The sequence below is a fragment of the Podarcis muralis genome, chromosome 4 (genome assembly GCF_964188315.1).
Source record: "Podarcis muralis chromosome 4, rPodMur119.hap1.1, whole genome shotgun sequence".
Taxonomy (NCBI): domain Eukaryota; kingdom Metazoa; phylum Chordata; class Lepidosauria; order Squamata; family Lacertidae; genus Podarcis; species Podarcis muralis.
This window is the reverse complement of record NC_135658.1, coordinates 57,251,299-57,264,777: the sequence shown is the minus strand read 5'-3', so window position 1 is coordinate 57,264,777 and position 13,479 is coordinate 57,251,299. Positions and strand designations below refer to the sequence as shown.

At 44.1% G+C, this 13,479-nt stretch overlaps 1 long non-coding RNA gene across 1 annotated transcript; it reads right to left on the bottom strand.

The window, feature by feature from the left end:
- Positions 1 to 1,138: 1,138 nt before the first annotated feature.
- On the bottom strand, positions 1,139 to 11,547 carry LOC114595341 (uncharacterized). Its single transcript, XR_003706261.2, has 3 exons — positions 11,460 to 11,547; positions 9,752 to 9,888; positions 1,139 to 2,237 (listed from the first exon to the last, which is right to left on the bottom strand). It is a non-coding gene; the product is annotated as an uncharacterized LOC114595341 (long non-coding RNA).
- Positions 11,548 to 13,479: the final 1,932 nt, after the last annotated feature.

The following is a 13,479-nucleotide window of genomic DNA, read 5'->3' as shown; positions in this document are numbered from 1 at the left end:
GCCCTGTTTTGCCCTAAAAGAGTGGGTGAAAGCCTTAAGAAATTTAAAAACGGGATTCTCCCTAGAACAGAGTTGGAAATTGTGCATAGAAGTGTGTGTGATCAATGAGGAAGAACCTTGGAATTGCAAACAACTAAGCAAGTTGCACAGGAATCAGATGTGCTCCTCTGCTTTTTGTCTAAGGCTGCATTCGCATGGCAGTTTATTCCATTTTCCGGACATCTTCCTAACTGTTAATCTCTGCATTATACCTGAGCTTTCAGAAAATATAAAAGCCAATTCCATAAATACAGTAGAATGTAGTGCCAGTTTGGTGCTCATTTACATACTACAGTGGTACCTCGCAAGACGAATGCCTCGCAAGACAAAAAACTCGCTAGACGAAAGGGTTTTTTGTTTTTTGAGCTGCTTGGCAAGACGATTTTCCCTATGGGCTTGCTTCGCAAGACGGAAACGTCTTGCAAGTTTGTTTCCTTTTTCTTAACACCGTTAATACAGTTGCGACTTGACTTCGAGGAGCAACTCATAGAACGCGGTGTGGTAGCCTTTTTTTGAGGTTTTTAAAGACTTTGGTGATTTTTGAAGCTTTTCCAAAACTTTCCCGACACCGTGCTTCGCAAGACGAAAAAAATCGCAAGGCGACAAAACTCGCAGAACGAATTAATTTCGTCTTGCGAGGCACCACTGTATTTGCTTCCAGAAAAGAAAAATCTATTTGCAGCCAACATCCAGCATTTGCAGCCTGAGGAGGCTGCCTCATTTTACCTAATGATAGGGCCTGCCCTCCCATTTGCCTCCAAATTTTCTTGAAGATAGTGACTATTGGCCAACAGGTGAAGCTTTGAGAACCAAATGAAGCTCACTGCCCATACTGCTTTGCATGCAGGAGGTGCCAGTTTCTGGCATCTCCTGGTAGGGCGGGGAATATCCCCAGTCTGAAACCCTTATGAGCTACATTGGATCTCAATCTATGTGGACAATACTGAGCTAAAGGGATCCAAAGTCTCACTCAGTATAAGGCAGCTTTCTATGTTTAATGTTCCTACTTTGTCTACTCACGGCTTCCGTGTGCGGCAGATGATCTTTTGAAAACACCAGCACTGAATGGGAAACTGCAAGAAAATGTTACTTGCTAATGCTTAGGTTGGCACAAGGAGAAGGGGACGACAGAGGACGAGATGGTTGGATAGTGTTTTCGAGGTTACCAGCATGAGTTTGACCAAACTGCGGGAGGTAGTGGAGGACAGAGGTGCCTGGTGTGCTCTGGTCCATGGGGTCACAAAGAGCCGGACACGACTAAATGACTAAACAACAACAACAATGCTTAGGTTGTTCAATGTGGCAAATGGCAACAGATCAAGTGATCTATGAATCAAGAGAAAAATCAAACATTTTTTTTAGAGCTGAAAGAGTATCAGGAAATAAGAGGAAATCATAAAAGCGGATAATGCCTGCCAGCTGCAATTTGTAGCTCAGTGGGTCCTTGATGACGACGAGTCCCAATGGAGATAATTTGAGCAGTTTTATTTTGAGACACCACTGAAATACATATTATGGTTTCTAGGAGATGGAGATTGATAATTAAAATAGCTTTGATTTTGAAGATTTGGGATAGATACAGTGGTTTTGGGATATGGAATTTTAATCAAGGAAATTTAACTGGAAACTTTAGCAACAAGGGAAAATAATCAATAATTAAATTTAAGGATCTGTTTCTGGAGGGGGGAGCTGTTTTGTTACTCAAAAGAAACAACTAGAGGACAAATATAGTAAACAGGCAGTTGATATATCAGTTATTCCAGCTTGTACATGTTTAAATACAATTATGAAACAATGAGTTGAAAGAATCCCAAAAGCATAAGCTATATAAAAGACTGGGGGAAACAATAGGGGACACTAATCACTGAGGTATGCTGGAATTTCACCTGAACCAGGTGATTACACCATGTATCTGATGTTGCTCTATGAAACAACAACAACAACAAAATCAGGACAGTTTTGAAATCAGTGGGTAACATTAGTGCCGTTTCGAAAGGTTCAGTCTACCATCTTGATTCAAAATGGTATCCAGTTGTATCCCAACATAGACAAAAACATGCTCCTTGATGACAGGAACCATCATGTCAAATTTGCTTGTAGTATCTTGAGCGGTGTTCAGATATGTATAGCAAAATGTATAGCAGAAGATGAGGGTCCTACTAAAGGATGTTGTTTGATCATTTTGCACCTCTTGGAGGCTAAAGGAGAAGACAGAGAGAGGGAGAGGGAGACATGGATGTATGGGTTAGAAACAGTGTTGGTAATGAAAGGCATTTATTTGCCTTTGAATGAATTTTCAGTCGGTTGAAACCAATCGCCCCAACCCGTCTCCCATTCTTGCCTTCTAGCATTCTTCCATTGGCTAAGGATATATAAATGATGGAATATTTACACTGTTATGTAAACAAGGAGGATATATTTTAAAATGCTTTTTAAATACACATTGACGTCATCCAGATGCTTGGAATGTGGATGGAGCAACTTCTGCAAAATCTTGCTGCATTTTTAAGAGGTTGAGCAGGGCCATCCCTTCCATCAGGCATAATGAGGCAACTGCCTCATGCAGCAGGTTTTCTGGGGCAGCAGTAAGAGTCCCTGGCTATTCTTCCTGAGCAACCAGCCATTCCCTTCTGTTGCCACATAGCCTCCTCACCCCCTGCAGTGTGTCTTGCTGCTTCAAGTGTGATGGAGTCTGCTATCCATTCAGCAGTGTTGAAGTAAGATTCAGTTCCCAGTCCAGTCAACTACCATGCATGGAATTTTGTGGGGGGGGCACCATCTTGCATTTTCCTTTTGCCAAGAAACTGTTTCGGGCTGGCCATGGGTTTGGATGAGCCAACTACAGCACAGATGCCACATGTAACACTAATAGCATCAATTTTGTGGCATGCCTGGATGAGAACAGGATACCTCATGGGCCTGGACAGAGTCAGCCTTAAAGACCTGCCTGCCTGCCTCTCCTCTGCCTGTTTCAACCTGCTTTTCACAGAAGAGGTTTGTCCATTAGGAGCTGTATCTAGCCAGACAACAAAGAGAGAGAGAAAATGCAATTTCAAAGTCGTTTGTTCACATGTCACTGAACTAACCAAACGTTTTGTTTTTCACAGGGCCGGCGAGATGGGGAAGAAGCTGGCACAAATTGCGGGGGCCCATTAGTCTGGAAGGGGGCTCAGGGCCTGACTGCCTTGCATTTGTTTGATGTAATCCTTAGCAAAATATATGTTTCCTGTTCAATGCACAAACAATTCTGAAGAATGGCTTGCGAACTTGTGCTGCGAACCAAGCGTTTCCGAATATTTATACTCTACACGAACATTCACGTCTCGTCTTATTGAGTGCCAGTGTGGTGTAGTGGTTAAGAGCGGTAGTCACGTAATCTGGGTAACCGGGTTCACGTCTCCGCTCCTCCACATGCAGCTGCTGGGTGACCTTGGGCCAGTCACACTTCTCTGAAGTCTCTCAGCCCCACCCACCTCACAGAGTGTTTGTTGTGGGGGAGGAAGGGAAAGGAGATTGTTAGCCGCTTTGAGACTCCTGAAGGGGAGTGAAAGGTGGGATATCAAATCCAAACTCTTCTTCTTATTATTATTATTATTACGCACAGTCACGTTTGTATGTTTTTGTAAGTGAACACTTTAGCTTAAACTTTGAATTGAATTGAATTGAATTGAATTGAATAAATTTATTACGGTCATAGACCAGAAGAAAAGAAAAAACATAAAAGGCAACAGTAGTTTACGAGGGAATGATGGTGTCAATTAAAATTTGTAAAATTATACATAAAAACAATACACATATGCACACACACCCACACACACACACATATATACTCATATATGCACTACAGTATATGTATAGACTTAAAAAAGGGGGGGGGCTTGTCCAGGGGTCAGATCTTTTACTTTTTAACAACTAATGCCCTCCGCTTGATCGCGGCCGCAGAAAACTTGGCCACTTTCAGTGTTACTTCTGGGTTTTTATCTCCTAGTAGGATTTTCAGCCGCTGAGATTCAGATCGACCTGGAAATTTCTGAACGATAGGGGAGATAAACAGTGACCTGATATCCCCGTAAAGGTCGCAGTGTAACAACACATGTGAAGCCGTTTCCACCTCCTTCAGACCACATGGGCAAACTCGTTCAGCATAGGGTGTGCCCTCGTATCTGCCCTTTAGTAAGGCAGATGGCAGTACATCAAATCTGGTAAGGGTAAACGCCCGCCTATATTTTGCGATTTGTAGATCCAGCAAATATGGGGTTAGATTAAACCCTTTTCCATAATCTTGGATAGCTGGATATTTATCTATCTTGCTCATATGGTCCTGAAGCTCTACATCTCCTATTCGCTGGCTCACCATCATTTTAGCCTTTTCAAAACCTGAGGCTATAAGTTCTTGTGGGGAAAGCCCCAGGCCCTTCAATTTTTCATAAAGCGACAATCTCCATTTAGACGGGTCTAGTAGAGTCAATGGAGCCACTCCCACTGGGAAAAATATGAGTTTTAGCCAGAAGTGAATCTTCAGGATCCATATCCTGGCATTAATAGGGAGTTGACCTACCTCCAGCCTAATGGCAGTGTTGGAGACACAGGTAGGTAACCCTAGTAGGGAGCGGTAAAATTTAGTTTGTACAGATTCCAGGGACTTGAGTTTTTGACAATTAAATATCTGGGTGCCATACATCAATTGTGGAAGTATTTTTGCAACAAAGACCTGGGAGGCAGCAGGAACATATTGACCTCCTTTTCTGTAAAAGAATCTTATGATAGCTCTGAAAGATCTTTGCGCATTTACAATGGAATTCTTAATCTGATGGCACCAAGATCCCTTCTCATCAAAAATTATTCCAAGATATCTAAAAGATGTTACTTGCTCAATAGGTTGGTTATTAATTTTCCATTTATGTCGGAGTTTTCTCTTGGAGAACACCATAATTTTTGATTTAGTGTAATTTATTATTTATTATTCCTTGCCCAATCTGAGATCTTGAGAAGATTGGAGACCCTTAGAAATAAGCTAACAGAGATGAATGCTCAGGAAAAAGTAAGAGAGAAAGAACCGGCAACGGACCAATTAAAGAAAGAGAACCTCTCTGAAAAAGCCAAGACAGACCCCATGAAAGATTACTCTTATAATACCTCTGCAATTGCAGAGATAAACCTGTTAACAACAGATCTAACACAGTGCGCAAGGGATAAACTACCATCTAAGAAGGAAACCATCCTTATGGCAACCATGAAAGACTACCCTTATAATACCTCTGCAGCTGCAGAGATAAACCTGACAGCAACAGATCTAACACAGTGCGTAAGGGACAGCAACAATCTACCATCTAAGAAGGAAACCATCCCTATGACAACCACAACGCGCTCTTGGACCAGCATGAGATACCTGGATGAGGATGAACTTGGTATCAGTCAAATAGAACACCTCAAGGTAGATTCGCCAAAAAAAGGAGTACTGATCACTAATGTTAGCACGCTGCACCCTTCAACTGATTCCATTGAGTACCTGGGCGATAATACATCTATGGATATTGCCAAAATGAATGAAATCCAACCAACAGATAAAAAGATAGGCCCAAAAAATCTTTCAAAGGCAAATTGACTAAGATCAATTTTTGGCAAGACAACGTGCAACCTTGCCTTGCTAACTTGGAATATTGCAGGTTGGCAAAAGAGGGTTTCTGACCAATCCTTTGTTAGCTTAAACTTTGCATTTGGGGGGACGTTTTTGGTTGGAGAACTGCATTGCAAAATCCAGAGAACAAATACATGCACTAAAACTTTTTTTTTTCCAATTTGGAATAGATGCAAAAGTCCAGGGATGTCCCCATTCACAGCAATTTGTTACAAATATGAATGAGCTGATGCCACTCTTTGGGGTGATTTACAACAATGGATGGTATAATGGTATAATGGATGGTATAATGATTTGATTGGATGGTAGAGGCTTTTTAAAGACAGGATTTTTAAATCATATGAAGAAACAAGCAAAGAGATAGTAAAGGTAAAGGTAAAGGTACCCCTGCCCGTATGGGCCAGTCTTGCCAGACTCTAGGGTTGTGCGCTCATCTCACTCAAGAGGCCGGGGGCCAGCGCTGTCCGCAGACACTTCCAGGTCACGTGGCCAGCGTGACAAGCTGCATCTGGCGAGCCAGCACAGCACACGGAACGCCGTTTACCTTCCCGCTGGTAAGCGGTCCCTATTTATCTACTTGCACCCGGAGGTGCTTTCGAACTGCTAGGTTGGCAGGCGCTGGGACCGAATGACAGGAGCGCACCCCGCCGCGGGGATTCGAACCGCCGACCTGACGATCGGCAAGCCCTAGGCGCTGAGGCTTTTACCCACAGCGCCACCCGCGTCCCCAAAGAGATAGTAGTAGTCATAATAATAAAATTTATTTATACCCCGCCCTCCCTGGCCAGGACCAGGCTCAGGGCGGCTAACATCAAAGTATGATACATTAAAAACATAAATCAAACAATCAATTAAATTACAGCTTAAAATCACATTTGGAGCAGAATAAAATCAGGTGGCAACCCACGGATTATAACTATAGGGGATAGGAACATTGAGTGGGACAATACTGACCATCTTTATTTCAATACTTCCAAGTCAGACACATTGCCCTGTGCTTGTTGATAAAAATTGGCCCTTTAAGGAAAGCAGAACTTAAAAGCTTAATGATAAAAGCACTGAAACAGAAATTACTGAGAAATATATATAATATTTTTATGATCATGGATTTATTTAAAAATCAACATATCAAACCAGATTTATTTAAACATGTTAGACCAGATGGAATGAGGGAAGATATTCCTGAAGAAGCATGGAATTGGGTCTGGCAGAGCTTTCCACAGCAGACTGTGAGCACAAGGCTTTGAAAGAAAGCTTTTATAAATTGATATTTTGCTGGTGTTTAACACCCACAAGACTCAATCGCAGAACCAGCCCACCCATGAAACGTAGCCTCAGGCAGCACCTACCAAGAGGTGCTACCCCATTCCACCTTCTGCCTCCCCATAGGGGCAGAGGAAGGGGGTGTGGTGGGGGCAGGCCGCTCCGGATGTCACCACTGAGGGGAGAGACAAAATGCTGGGCAGCACTCACCACGGGGTCTGCAATGCACCTGAGCCAAGTGTCTCTCCTGAGAGTGACACAGTGGCTTGAGTGCCTGCAGGCTCTGCGCTGCCCCAAATGGTCCGCCCGCCGCCTCCCTCTCAGCTGTAGGGCAGCTGAGTGGCAGGAGGCAGGCAGACTCCTCTGAGGCCCCACGGAGCATCCTGCCCCAGCTGGCCCCGCCCTGTGGGCAGCTGTCCCTACCCCTGCAGGTGGCTGGCCCTGCTCCCAGGCCACTCCAGGCGCCCAATCGGCTTGCTCTGCCACTGCCTCTCCCTCCTGCTGAGTTGGATTCTTGAGGAGAAGCTCTTACAGAGTTTGCTCCTCTGTTGTGGGGACGGTAGCAGGGCGTTTCTCCTTAGGGGCCAAAATGCCTTAGGCCACCCCGCAGAACAGCCAACACATGCTGGAGACAAGAAACACATCATATTTCTATGTCTTTGTTTTGTCCCAAAATAATGATCATTTGGGTGGGCAGAATAATTGAAAGTGAAATAATAACAGGGTGCAGACTTTGGGCTAACTCATTCAATAGATTACATGGAAATATGGTCTGGTCTTACCAGAGGTCATGGAGCTCACCATGCACCTTCTAATAGCCACTCAGCTAGCAATCTGCTATAAATGGTGGAGGGGACGGACTCAAGGGCACCTACAGTAGACAATTGGTCATTATAGTCATGGAAGCATTCCTATAGGGCAAAATTAACCAACATATTGAAACTGAAGAATAGCGGGCAACTTAATGACATATCAGTACAAGAAGATGTAAGAAAATATCTGCCCAATTGTATTGTTGGAAACGTTTTAAGGAACAATCTTTTTTAATGATGTCTCTGACCTTTTGCTGGATTATACAGATGTGTTTATATTTTTATACTTAAGCATGTGGGATGTTTCTTTATATTTCACATTTGTTTTATGCTTTGGTGCACCATTTTTATTTTAAGCAAACTGAACCAAATTGCCTGCTCATTTGTAGCTCATGAAAGTGTTGATTAAGGACTGGGGTCATGCTTTTATTCCCTGACATCGTCTCTTTCCTTTGAACAGCTGTGTGATTCGGGTGGAAGGAGAAGCCAGGGTGTGCGCTTCTGCTTGCTATTAAGAGCTCGTTGCAATTGGGAAGCCAACATAATCAGGGATGTTGATTTCTGTGTTGATTGGGAAATATCACTGAGCCCATTTGTACCAAATCTCAGGGTTCCAGATCATTGAGAAAAACTCCACGGGTTAGTCACTGAGGCCCAATGCTCTCTCATACCATACTCTTTTTCTTCCTCAGAAGCTGCTAAGATAATTCCCATCTCATGGCAAAGTCAATGTCTTTGATCTTCCTCCTTACAGCTGGGGATCTTAATGGAAGCTTCCCCCTTCTTTTTTGGAAATAGGAGGTCTTGGCCTTTATTCACTTTCCCGAAAAGTGAAAATAATCAATACAGCTTTAAGTAGTTATGTGCACTCTAGAGAGGGTTGAGGAAAAGGTGGTATGGCGTTTCTGTGCAGGCCCAATATGGTTACTGACCCATGAAAGAAGGTTTGTGGTTAGCTTGTTTATTTTTATGTTTTGTGGGCATGAAGTAACTTTGATGGTTCAGCAATGAATATTTCATCCCTTGTGGGAAAAATTCTTCTATGACCCTTTCCCCCTCAAACTCTGCACGGGGCATGAACCCACAGCCTTGCACAATGTTTCCAAGTCAGTTCTTTAGAACAGCAAAGCCTGCATTTATGCAGTTTTCTCACTGAGAGTGTCTACATTAGGCAATCTGTCCTACTGTGAAGCAGTGAGGCAGCTACCTTAGGCAGAAGATGCTGGGGACAGCAAATGACAGGAAAGTATTGCATATCCTGCAACTGCCCCAATTAAATTGGGACATCCTGGTTCACAGAGCCCCAAAATGCATGTTTTGGGGTAAAACATGCAAAATTGTGACCCTGCGCAAGATCCGTGATCTTGCACAGATCGCACGACTTTCACGGGAACAGGGCCAGAAATACGAAGGTCCCAGTTGCCGCAGTCAACAAAGAGGAAAAAAATTCAAAGAGAGAAGCAAACCCAATTTCCCCTCCAGCCGTAACTGCTGTAGTGGTTAGTGCCTGGTCTCAGTTTTGGGGCAAGGTTCAAGAAGACAACTCTTCTTTTACTGGAAAGAGCTGCTCTGACCTTCTTCTCTGACAGGTAATAGGAAACAGCTTGTCTCCATTTATTCCTGGCTCTGCAGTGCATCACGCCTAACTTAAGCTGCCATGTTCCATTATTGTGCTGCTCTGATGTGTTTCTTGTACCTCTGTCTGGAAGCTGGATGAGAATGCTAGTAAGTTAAAAGCTGAGGGCCACCCCTCTATGCTCCTTGAGTTGCTGCATTTGAAAGTAGACAGCCTTGCAGCTCAAAACCATAGAGCAAGCATCCAGCTGAAAATAGATGTTCAAAACAAGAGGGGTGGGGGGTGATCCTAAGAATGCCTCAAGTAATTGAATGTTGCTGGTAGTTGACGGCTGTTTATGAGAGCAAGCATTCCAGTTTGAGAGAGCAGGAAGCTGTCTTGCTCAGACATCACGACAGAAACAGAAACCACCATATTCCTGACCTCTTCCTCTCCAGGCAGCACAGCAAAGCTCTGTCTTCTTCCTGGCACATCCTTCGGTCACTCCAGGGAGTCACGATGCAGATTTTCCACTGGCGTCAAATGTGCATAGATTTATAACCTGGGGCTCATGAGAGCAGCTAAGGAAAAGAAAATGTTTTTTTAGATAACTGGCATACCTAAGAAATCATCTAATATGGGTCTTGATACTGAAAGGTCAACCATTTCCCAAAGGGCGTGAGAAATATTTGATTCCTTCAGCTGTGTGTATATAGTACTATATTATGTACACATAAGAAGTCACCTCTAGCTTAATAGCAACTTTTCCACTCAGAAAGTTAGAGATGGGTTGATGTTCTTAATCAGGCTTCTTCTTTTTTTGGCTGGGGAGGGCGGGAGATGTCCAACGATTGTATTCTTCAATTGCAATTATCCAGAGCGTAGGAGCGGTGACAGAAGTGTGCACTAGTTCACAAACAGCCTCAGAAGTGATCATACCTAATAAAGTAGTTGCCATGTAGTAGGAAGGGGATCCTAATAAAGGATGAGCACCCCAGAATTGTAACAAAGGGTTATATCCAACCCTGCACACCTGAAGTTTCTACACAAGCAATGAGATTTCCCCTTCCTCTCTTCTCCCTGCACACCGTCAAAACTAGGAAACAGCAGCATTTCATTGATCTCTTTGAAACAGCACCATTATCGATATGAATGAATGAACCTATCGGCCATCCACTTCTTTAAGGGGTGGACTGACCCCAAGAATAAGTAGAGACGAAACAGTAATGCTGCATTTCAGCACACATTTAAGAAATGAACAAACCTCTCTGCATTTGGACTATGGAAATTGTCAGGTGCTGGTGGTGGTTGCTCGTGAGTAACCAGGCAGGACTCCGACCTGTCTTTTACAGGTTTTATTGGTGAAAACTATTTACAGTGCAGATCCACAAAGTTCATGTCCGTCTCAGTCACTTGCTGAATCCGGGAGTGGCCCCTTCCGCTTTCTCCCCCAACATAAGAACTTCGGCACCCCAAGCCTCCTCCTCCCCTCCTTGCGTTTCACCCCTCTGCGCAAGCTGGGCGACGGTAGCGTGCCTCCCTCCTGGCCAGCCTGGTGAGGTGCTGGGGCTCTCAGCAGCATCCTCGAGCCCTTCCCTCGCTTGGCTGGCCCCTTCCCTCTCTTCTCCACTGGAGGCGTGGCTTTTCCCACCGCTGGAAGAGGAACTGCTCCTCAGGAGTTTCGGAGGCTCCCCTCGCTTGTTCCGATGGCAGTCCCCTGACAGAAATGAATCCCCATTACTCAAATACCCTTCATAAAGTGAGTACATGTAGCTGCTATACAAAAAAACCCTGCCCCAGTGGTTATATATTGGTGCTCTCCTGATGCCTTCAGAGAGAATATCTCCACATAGGCCAATCTTGATAAATATTCAAAGATCGGATCTCCATGCAGGAGAATTTGCTGGCGTAAAAAAAAAAATCATTGCGAAAGGAAAATCCATGTACGAAGATGTAGTTTTTAGCAACACATGAACAGTTATTTCACCTATTTGCAAGTGTATCTCTGTACCACCACTTGGACTGGAGCTCTTAAAAAGCTATCAATGTTGCCTTCCAAAAAGATTCTTTTTCTTTTCACACCAATGCAGATGAGAAACAGTATTGTGCATAAGGTGCCTTTGCATGCTAGGCGCAAGACAGTTCCAATTACCTGGCTGCTATCGGTGGACAGAATGTGTTGCTGGTGATCGCTGAGCTTGGCTGCTAGCTGCAGCCAGGTGCTTTTCATTCATCCTAGAAGCACCGTCCCTCAAGCCCTCAGCACAGCAAGATGACAATTGCCACACAACTCCCCCATCACAGGCACATTCCCAAGGATCATCTTTCCTTAGGAATGAATTTGTTTCAAGAGCGATCGGGTGGCAAACAATGTACTCTGCCAGCTGGGATTTGCAGTTTCTGTACTTAGCTTTGGAGGTAAGGCATAAACCTTCTACCCTCCTGGCAGCTTTTGCGTAAGCATGGATGGAACTGTTGAGCGCTATCTGGCAGTGCTAGTGGGAAACAAAAGATTTCTGTAGCTAGTCAAATCAGCCTTGAAATGTTATTGACTATGTTAATGTTGCCAATATACATGGCAGTGGTCAAATAAATAAATAAATAAATAAATAAATAAAGTTTTGTTACCAAACCTGACCTGAAACCTGAGTGTGGTGCTGATAATGCCAAGGTCACAGGTTCGATTCCCATACAGGCCAGCTGCATATTCCTGCATTGCAGAGGGTTTGACTAGATGATCCTTGGGAACTTTTCCAACTCTACAATTCTCTGATTCTATGAAACCCCCACAGATCTATAGAAGAATCAATGTGGAGGCCATGTTCTGTTTCTAAGTTGTGCTGCATCTTAATATCCTGCTCTAAGCAGGGTTTCCAAAAGCTGGGTTTCTAGCTGTTCTTGGACTACATCTTCCATCATCCTTAGCTGGCAGGACCAATGGTCAGGGCTGATGGGTAGTCCAAAAACAGATGGAGACCCAAGTTTGGGAAATCCTCATCTAGAGTAATAGATGCACTGGGGGTTCTCTTTCTCTTTCCTTGTGAGAAGGAAAATGCTCCAAATGGGCCTCCTTTGTTTGTCTTTAAATAGGAACTACAGTACTGTAAATGCTGAAATACAATCTCTCCTGATGACCTTGTTTGAATTATTCTCAGTTTTACAGAAGGAGTTTCCCTCCATTTTCTATTTTCCTATCTCCACTTTATAGGAAGAAGCCTTCCTGAATGTGCTCTGCCCTCTAGCCAACTCAGGGCACCTGCATGACAGCAACTGTCCAGTGGGATTGTCTCATCCATTGCATCCGCTTCATGGGAGGCAGGACTGCTGTGCCTTGGGTGGGGAACAGAACAAGATGGTCTTTGGTTTCTGCCAAGTCTCTTTCTTTCTAAAAGCTACTTTCTAAGATTTTTAACCTGTGGAAACAGAACCCAGGAAATGGTTATCGTATCAACAGGTAGCCTGGTCTGCTCTACCAGAGACACTACGAGGTTGGGGTAGATAATATCCTCTCTTTCCAGCCTAAATTCAGGGGAACATATTTTCAATTCTCCTACCTACACACACACACACACACACACACACACACACACACACACACCATGTTCAGGAGGCAAGGAGAGGAGAGAAAGTAGCTTCTCCTGTGTTGGGATAGTGGAGGCATCCCAGGCCACCTTTTTAGGCCAAGTTTGATTAGAGGGACATGAAGTCTCCCTTATATTTGCTGCCAGGCAAAACAAAACCCTGCACATTTTGAGGGCAGATGTGCTTCCCTCAAAATCCCGCTTTCCTTCCAAGCTTTATTAAACAAATCTTCCATACCCTGGCCTTTGTTGCATCCAGGGTAACTGGTACACAGAATTGCCTTCCGCTGCAACGGTTATTAACTGCATCTTCAATTACATGCTCGGCTTGTGAAATCCCTGCAGGAAACCACACCCCAACCACACTTCTCTTTCAGGTGTTTTAGTCATTTATGGTAAGCTTATGTAACCCTCGGGCCACCCAAGGGCCAGTTTCATAAATTGTGGAGGGTTGTTCTCATTCGTCTCATGAGGCTCCACCCACGAAACCTGGGAACCATTTTTGACCGGGTGACTTGCCACGCCACTCACTCACATCGGGAGTGTGTAACGCCAACCATCTGTTTACTTCAACTTAATAAGTGAAAGAGA